Raw genomic sequence first — 10,000 nt, 5'->3', positions numbered from 1 at the left:
CTAATCTAGTCCTAATCTAATCCTAATCCTCAAATTTTTGGGGAAGTTTATTTCGCTCTGTGAGTGGCTTGATGAGCTAGCCCTTATCTAATCCTAATCTAACCTGAATCTAGTCCAAATCCCCACAATGTTCGTATGGCATGTAAGAAGGTTTATTGTGTTACTCACACTGTTGATATTGTTCCCTGAGCTACTGAGAGGATTGAGGTGCTGTCTGAGGAGCGGGGCTGCCAAACATCCCATCGATTTAATCCAATCAAAACAGGAATTACCCCAAATTAAGATCATAGCTCAGAATGATACGTCGTATTTGTATGAGAGTTTTTTTTATTACGTTTCTGTCACCCAATCCTATAATGATGAACACACACACACAGGCACACACACACACAGACACACACACACAGACACACAGACACACACAAACACACACACACACTCGGCCAGTTTATATGTCTTGTGTTATAGTTAATTATGTCTCCAGTTGAAGTGGTCTACTACCATGTGTACACAGCAGGTGTGTCCACAGGGTTATAGTTGATTATGTATCAGGTAAAGGTGTGACCACAGGGTTATAGTTGATTATGTATCAGGTAAAGGTGTTGTAGGACACAGCAGGTGTGGCCACGGGGTTATAGTTGATTATGTATCAGGTGTTGTAGGACACAGCAGGTGTGTCCACAGGGTTATAGTTGATTATGTATCAGGTAAAGGTGTTGTAGGACACAGCAGGTGTGGCCACGGGGTTATAGTTGATTATGTATCAGGTGAAGGTGCTGTTTTTACACAGCAGGTGTGACCATGGGGTTATAGTTGATTATGTATCAGGTAAATGTGTTGTAGGACACAGCAGGTGTGTCCACGGGGTTATAGTTGATTATGTATCAGGTGTTGTAGGACACAGCAGGTGTGACCACGGGGTTATAGTTGATTATGTATCAGGTAAAGGTGTGACCACAGGGTTATAGTTGATTATGTATCAGGTAAAGGTGTTGTAGGACACAGCAGGTGTGACCACGGGGTTATAGTTGATTATGTATCAGGTAAAGGTGTTGTAGGACACAGCAGGTGTGACCACGGGGTTATAGTTGATTATGTATCAGGTAAAGGTGTTGTAGGACACAGCAGGTGTGACCACGGGGTTATAGTTGATTATGTATCAGGTGTTGTAGGACACAGCAGGTGTGACCACGGGGTTATAGTTGATTATGTATCAGGTGTTGTAGGACACAGCAGGTGTGACCACGGGGTTATAGTTGATTATGTATCAGGTAAAGGTGTTGTAGGACACAGCATGTGTGTCCACGGGGTTATAGTTGATTATGTATCAGGTAAAGGTGTTGTAGGACACAGCAGGTGTGACTACAGGGTTATAGTTGATTATGTGTCAGGTAAAGGTGTTGTAGGACACAGCAGGTGTGACTACGGGGTTATAGTTGATTATGTATCAGGTAAAGGTGTGACCACAGGGTTATAGTTGATTATGTATCAGGTAAAGGTGTGTCCACAGGGTTATAGTTGATTATGTATCAGGTAAAGGTGTTGTAGGACACAGCAGGTGTGTCCACAGGGTTATAGTTGATTATGTATCAGGTAAAGGTGTTGTAGGACACAGCAGGTGTGTTCTACTGACCAGCAGACTGACCCAGGGGTGTGACAGAGGAGAGAGCAGCGTTATCCTGTCAAGCTGTTGCAGTGCACCCTGTGTACTTGGCTGATGGTCATTGAAATCAAATAGTCGTTTTCTACCCTCCCAAATCTAAACCAACACAGTTCAGAAAACACCTGCTACCCAGTCAGATTTTAGAAAATGGGGAAATGGCGTTTGACTCGAGAGAAAATCAATATGCTGGGAGACGCAGTAAACAGCAGCTAAATAATTCAATAGAAAATATGTGTACAGTTGGATAAGAGCAGAAAACACTACGTACGTACGCACACACACACACACACACACACACACACACACACACACACACACACACACACACACAGACAGGTGGATATTATACATTTACCAAAACATCTGTTTTTAGGAGCAGCAGATCAATAAGGGAGACCGGTCTACTTCCTGTAGTCAACACCGGTCTACTTCCTGTAGTCAACAGACTTTGTAGGTAATACAAAATACCGGTCTCACACCCAGTATTTAGAGAGAGATTATAGTAACAGTATTTAGAGAGATTATAGTAACAGTATTTAGAGAGAGATTATAGTAACAGTATTTAGAGAGATTATAGTAACAGTATTTAGAGATTATATTAACAGTATTTAGAGAGAGATTATAGTAACAGTATTTAGAGAGAGATTATAGTAACAGTATTTAGAGAGAGATTATAGTAACAGTATTTAGAGAGAGATTATAGTAACAGTATTTAGAGAGATTATAGTAACAGTATTTAGAGAGAGATTATAGTAACAGTATTTAGAGGGATATTATAGTAACAGTATTTAGAGATTATATTAACAGTATTTAGAGAGAGATTATAGTAACAGTATTTAGAGAGAGATTATATTAACAGTATTTAGAGAGAGATTATAGTAACAGTATTTAGAGATTATATTAACAGTATTTAGAGAGAGATTATAGTAACAGTATTTAGAGATTATATTAACAGTATTTAGAGAGAGATTATATTAACAGTATTTAGAGGGAGATTATATTAACAGTATTTAGAGAGATTATAGTAACAGTATTTAGAGATTATAGTAACAGTATTTAGAGATTATAGTAACAGTATTTAGAGAGATTATAGTAACAGTATTTAGAGAGATTATAGTAACAGTATTTAGAGAGAGATTATAGTAACAGTATTTAGAGATTATATTAACAGTATTTAGAGAGATTATAGTAACAGTATTTAGAGAGATTATAGTAACAGTATTTAGAGATTATATTAACAGTATTTAGAGAGATTATGGTAACAGTATTTAGAGATTATATTAACAGTATTTAGAGAGATTATAGTAACAGTATTTAGAGATTATATTAACAGTATTTAGAGAGATTATAGTAACAGTATTTAGAGAGATTATAGTAACAGTATTTAGAGAGAGATTATAGTAACAGTATTTAGAGATTATATTAACAGTATTTAGAGAGATTATAGTAACAGTATTTAGAGATTATATTAACAGTATTTAGAGAGAGATTATAGTAACAGTATTTAGAGAGATTATAGTAACAGTATTTAGAGAGAGATTATAGTAACAGTATTTAGAGAGATTATAGTAACAGTATTTAGAGATTATATTAACAGTATTTAGAGAGAGATTATAGTAACAGTATTTAGAGAGAGATTATAGTAACAGTATTTAGAGAGAGATTATAGTAACAGTATTTAGAGAGATTATAGTAACAGTATTTAGAGAGAGATTATAGTAACAGTATTTAGAGGGATATTATAGTAACAGTATTTAGAGATTATATTAACAGTATTTAGAGAGAGATTATAGTAACAGTATTTAGAGAGAGATTATATTAACAGTATTTAGAGAGAGATTATAGTAACAGTATTTAGAGATTATATTAACAGTATTTAGAGAGAGATTATAGTAACAGTATTTAGAGATTATATTAACAGTATTTAGAGAGAGATTATATTAACAGTATTTAGAGGGAGATTATATTAACAGTATTTAGAGAGATTATAGTAACAGTATTTAGAGATTATAGTAACAGTATTTAGAGATTATAGTAACAGTATTTAGAGAGATTATAGTAACAGTATTTAGAGAGATTATAGTAACAGTATTTAGAGAGAGATTATAGTAACAGTATTTAGAGATTATATTAACAGTATTTAGAGAGATTATAGTAACAGTATTTAGAGAGAGATTATAGTAACAGTATTTAGAGATTATATTAACAGTATTTAGAGAGAGATTATAGTAACAGTATTTAGAGGGAGATTATAGTAACAGTATTTAGAGAGAGATTATAGTAACAGTATTTAGAGGGAGATTATAGTAACAGTATTTAGAGATTATAGTAACAGTATTTAGAGAGAGATTATAGTAACAGTATTTAGAGAGAGATTATAGTAACAGTATTTAGAGATTATAGTAACAGTATTTAGAGAGATTATAGTAACAGTATTTAGAGAGAGATTATAGTAACAGTATTTAGAGAGAGATTATAGTAACAGTATTTAGAGGGATATTATAGTAACAGTATTTAGAGATTATATTAACAGTATTTAGAGAGAGATTATAGTAACAGTATTTAGAGAGAGATTATATTAACAGTATTTAGAGAGAGATTATAGTAACAGTATTTAGAGATTATATTAACAGTATTTAGAGAGAGATTATAGTAACAGTATTTAGAGATTATATTAACAGTATTTAGAGAGAGATTATAGTAACAGTATTTAGAGAGAGATTATAGTAACAGTATTTAGAGAGAGATTATAGTAACAGTATTTAGAGATTATAGTAACAGTATTTAGAGAGAGATTATAGTAACAGTATTTAGAGAGAGATTATAGTAACAGTATTTAGAGAGAGATTATAAAAACAGTATTTAGAGAGAGATTATAGTAACAGTATTTAGAGATTATAGTAACAGTATTTAGAGAGATTATAGTAACAGTATTTAGAGAGATTATAGTAACAGTATTTAGAGATTATATTAACAGTATTTAGAGAGAGATTATAGTAACAGTATTTAGAGAGAGATTATATTAACAGTATTTAGAGAGAGATTATAAAAACAGTATTTAGAGATTATATTAACAGTATTTAGAGAGAGATTATATTAACAGTATTTAGAGAGAGATTATAAAAACAGTATTTAGAGATTATATTAACAGTATTTAGAGAGAGATTATAGTAACAGTATTTAGAGAGAGATTATATTAACAGTATTTAGAGAGAGATTATATTAACAGTATTTAGAGAGAGATTATAGTAACAGTATTTAGAGAGAGATTATATTAACAGTATTTAGAGAGAGATTATATTAACAGTATTTAGAGGGAGATTATATTAACAGTATTTAGAGATTATAGTAACAGTATTTAGAGATTATAGTAACAGTATTTAGAGATTATAGTAACAGTATTTAGAGAGATTATAGTAACAGTATTTAGAGAGATTATAGTAACAGTATTTAGAGAGAGATTATAGTAACAGTATTTAGAGATTATATTAACAGTATTTAGAGAGATTATAGTAACAGTATTTAGAGAGATTATAGTAACAGTATTTAGAGATTATATTAACAGTATTTAGAGAGATTATAGTAACAGTATTTAGAGATTATATTAACAGTATTTAGAGAGATTATAGTAACAGTATTTAGAGATTATATTAACAGTTTTTAGAGAGATTATAGTAACAGTATTTAGAGAGATTATAGTAACAGTATTTAGAGAGAGATTATAGTAACAGTATTTAGAGATTATATTAACAGTATTTAGAGAGATTATAGTAACAGTATTTAGAGATTATATTAACAGTATTTAGAGAGATTATAGTAACAGTATTTAGAGATTATAGTAACAGTATTTAGAGAGAGATTATAGTAACAGTATTTAGAGAGATATTATAGTAACAGTATTTAGAGAGATTATAGTAACAGTATTTAGAGATTATATTAACAGTATTTAGAGAGAGATTATATTAACAGTATTTAGAGAGAGATTATAGTAACAGTATTTAGAGATTATAGTAACAGTATTTAGAGATTATAGTAACAGTATTTAGAGATTATATTAACAGTATTTAGAGAGAGATTATAGTAACAGTATTTAGAGATTATAGTAACAGTATTTAGATAGAGATTATAGTAACAGTATTTAGAGAGAGATTATAGTAACAGTATTTAGAGAGAGATTATAGTAACAGTATTTAGAGATTATATTAACAGTATTTAGAGAGAGATTATATTAACAGTATTTAGAGAGAGATTATAAAAACAGTATTTAGAGATTATATTAACAGTATTTAGAGAGAGATTATTTTAACAGTATTTAGAGATTATATTAACAGTATTTAGAGAGAGATTATAGTAACAGTATTTAGAGATTATATTAACAGTATTTAGAGAGAGATTATAGTAACAGTATTTAGAGATTATAGTAACAGTATTTAGAGAGAGATTATAGTAACAGTATTTAGAGAGAGATTATAGTAACAGTATTTAGAGATTATAGTAACAGTATTTAGAGATTATAGTAACAGTATTTAGAGGGATATTATTGCTTTACTTTAGTCAATGACGTGTCCCCATGAACACTCCTTGATTTAAAGCAATCAATTCCAAGCGGCAAGGAATTTGTTTCAATCGGGCCTGACTTGTCCTCTGGGTCTGCTGTGATGTAGCTGTAGACTCTTACTATTGTGTGGTCATGGACGGAAAAATACAGATTTTTGTTTTGGGGGGGGGGGCTGAAGTGTCATGGTGACAGGGAGTAAATCCCTCCTCTCCCAGATGGAGATTAACCCTCTACCTGGGGAGAACCCCTGACTCTTGTCCTCTCCTAGTCTCAGAGAGCTGGTCATGCTGCTCCCAAAGCCCCTCACTCTCTTCATCACAGGGAGTGAGGGTCCAGGCTGTGCTAGTGGCTGAACTGAAGAGGTGTTATGTGGTGGCTGAAAAGATTTGTGTCTGTACACAGCTTAACTCCACCACAGCTTGACTCCATCAGCCCCAGCTGATAACCCTGGAGAGGAGAGGGGAGATGGATAGATGGGAGGGGGCAGTAAGAGGAGAAGGGGGGGGGGGGGGGGTGATAGATGAGAGAGTGGGGGCGATAGAGTGGGGGTGGGGGCGATAGAGGAGAGGGTAGAGGCGATAGAAGAGAGGGTGGGGGCGATAGAGGAGAGGGTGGGGCGATAGAGGAGGGGATAGAGAGGGGGCCGATAGAGGGGAGAGGGGATAGAGGAGAGGGTAGAGTGGATAGAGGAGAGGGTGGGGGCAATAGAGGAGAGGGTTTGAGGGGATTGAGAGGAGGGGATCGAGGAGAGGGTAGAGGGGATAGAGGAGAGGGTAGATGGGATAGAGGAGAGGGTGGGGGCAATAGAGGAGAGGGTAGAGGGGATTGAGAGGAGGGCGATAGAGGAGAGGGAAGAGGGGATAGAGCGGGGGATAGAGGAGAGAGGAGGGGGGATAGAGGAGGGGATAGAGGAGAGGGTAGAGTGGATAGAGGAGAGGGTGGGGGCAATAGAGGAAAGGGTTTGAGGGGATTGAGAGGAGGGCAATAGAGGGGATAGAGGAGAGGGTAGAGGGGATAGAGGAGAGGGTGGGGCGATAGAGGAGAGGGTGGGGTGATAGAGGAGGGGGGGTGATAGAGGGGATAGAGCAGAGGGAAGAGGGGATAGAGGATAGGGTAGAGGGGTTAGAGGATAGGGTAGAGGGGATAGAGCAGGGGATAGAGGAGAGGGTAGAGGGGATAGAGGAGAGGGTTTGAGGGGATTGAGAGGAGGGCGATAGAGGGGATAGAGGAGAGGGTAGAGGGGATAGAGGAGAGGGTAGAGGGAAAGGGAGATACCTAGTCAGTTGTAATACTGAATGCGTTCAACTGAAATGTGTCTTCAGCATTTAACCCGACCCATCTGAATCAGAAAGGTGCAGGGGGGGGGGGGGGGCTGCCTTATTCGGCACCCCAGGAACAGTGGGTTAACTGCCTCGCTCAGGGGCAGAACGACAGATGTGTACTTAGTCAACTCTGGGATTCAAGCCAACAACCTTTTGGTTACTGGCCCAATGCTCCTACCCACCAAGAGGAGAGGAGAGGTGTCCCACTTTCTGGTCTGCTGTGCTGTGTGGACTAGTGATGTGAATGGCTGGTGTCTGTTGCTCTGTTAATACCTGATTCTAGATCAGCAGATAAAACACCTGGTCTATTTTAACTTATTGGCTGGTGAAGTGGTCACCTCCTGCAGTTAGCTGTGAACCCAGAGCAGTGGTTGACTAGAGTTGCACAATTCCACAGAATTCCTAGTCTCAGCGGCCAAGATGGTGGAACAGGCAACAAAATTCCCAAGTTTTCCAGAAATCCAGGTGCGTGGAACATTCCCAGAAGGGGGGATACAGCAGTTCGTTCATAAAGTATTCAGACCCTTTGACTTTTTCCACAATTTGTTACATTACAGCCTTATGCATTTTTGTTCATATCAATCTACACACAATACCCCATGATGACATCACAATACCCCATGATGACATCACAATACCCCATGATGACATCACAATACCCCATAATGACATCACAATACCCCTTATGACATCACAATACCCCTTATGACATCACAATACCCCATAATGACATTACAATACCCCATAATGACATCACAATACCCCATAATGACAAATCTAAAACAGGTTTTTAGACATTTTAGCAAATTTATTAGAAATAAAAAACATATCTTATTTACATAAACATCCAGACCCTTTCCTATGAGACTAGAAATTGAGCTCAGGTGCATCCTGTTTCCATTGATCATCCTTGAGATGTTTCTACAACTTGATTGGAGTCCATCTGTGGTAAATTCAATTGATTGGACATGATTTGGAAAGGCACACATCTGTCTATATAAGGTTCCACAGTTGACACAGCATGTCAGAGCAAAAATCAAGCCATGAGGTCGAAGGAATTGTCCGTAGACCTCAGAGACAGGATTGTATCGAGGAGCAGCGTTGAAGGTCCCCAAGAACACAGTGGCCTCCATCATTCTTCAATGGAAGAAGTTTGGAACCACCAGAACTCTTCCTAGAGCTGGCCACCCGGCCAAACTGAGCAATCGGGGGAGAAGGGCCTTGGTCAGGTAGGTGACCAAGAACCCGATGGTCACTCTGACAGAGCTCCAGAGTTCCTCTGTGGAGATGGGAGAACCTTCCAGAAGGACAACCATCTCTGCAGCGCTCCACCAGTTATATTGAGGAGTTAAAGACTTCTGTTATTTTATTACCAGTTTTGATGCCGCTCATCTTGCCAGTATGTATAACTGTCTTATGTTTTACCCCCTACACCACTTTCAATAACTTTGTAGAAGTATAGTATGCCAAATTTAATCCAATTTTTTTTTTACATTTTGGTATTATTTTGGTGGACGTGTGATTATGATCGGTCGTGCGATGTTTTGGTATAAATCAATTTTTTTAAGGAAGTTTAAAACTCATTTATAATACTATATAAAACCTTCCTCAAGTTACTGTTCACACAAATGCCTCTGTAATTGTTCGGGTCAGAGCTCCTGGTCAGTAATAGTTTAGTTTCTTCTAGAGCTCCTGGTCAGTAATGGTTTAGTGTCTTCTAGAGCTCCTGGTCAGTAATGGTTTAGTGTCTTCTAGAGCTCCTGGTCAGTAATGGTTTAGTGTCTTCTAGAGCTCCTGGTCAGTAATGGTTTAGTGTCTTCTAGAGCTCCTGGTCAGTAATGGTTTAGTGTCTTCTAGAGCTCCTGGTCAGTAATGGTTTAGTGTCTTCTAGAGCTCCTGGTCAGTAATGGTTTAGTGTCTTCTAGAGCTCCTGGTCAGTAATAGTTTAGTGTCTTATAGAGCTCCTGGTCAGTAATAGTTTAGTGTCTTATAGAGCTCCTGGTCAGTAATAGTTTAGTGTCTTATAGAGCTCCTGGTCAGTAATAGTTTAGTGTCTTCTAGAGCTCCTGGTCAGTAATGGAGTCCGATTGTATTTTATCTTTTTCTAGTCCATGAAATGTCTCATGAATTTGACATTGTTCTGCATTTGCATCAAGTTGAACGGTGTTTTAATATGGGTTGTCCATGTGTCACCATTTTGTTTCCCTAATTGCTCTAGTTTCGATTTTTTAAATAAATCAAATGTTTTTCAAATTTTGCCAGAAGTTGTTTGTGTTTATGGTCTCAATTAGTGTCAGCTGCTTGCTGTTGTGGTGTGCCTTTCCCTCTCTCCATCTCTCTTCCTACCTCACTCCCTCCCTCCCTCTCTCTCTCTCTCTGTCTCTCTTTCTCTTTCTTTCTCTCTCGCTCTCTCTCTCTGTCTCTCTCTCTCTCTCTCTGTCTCTCTTTCTCTTTCTT

General features: G+C 36.8%; 1 protein-coding gene across 4 annotated transcripts in view; it reads left to right on the top strand.

Moving 5' to 3' along the window:
- The window catches only part of LOC139408272 (WD repeat-containing protein 7), a 333,290-nt gene that overhangs the window by 319,276 nt on the left and 4,014 nt on the right, over window positions 1-10,000 (top strand). The gene's annotated exons all lie outside the window — the stretch shown is intronic.

This window comes from Oncorhynchus clarkii, chromosome 5 (assembly GCF_045791955.1).
Source record: "Oncorhynchus clarkii lewisi isolate Uvic-CL-2024 chromosome 5, UVic_Ocla_1.0, whole genome shotgun sequence".
Lineage (NCBI taxonomy): Eukaryota > Metazoa > Chordata > Actinopteri > Salmoniformes > Salmonidae > Oncorhynchus > Oncorhynchus clarkii.
This window is presented reverse-complemented; position numbering and strand designations above follow the sequence as displayed.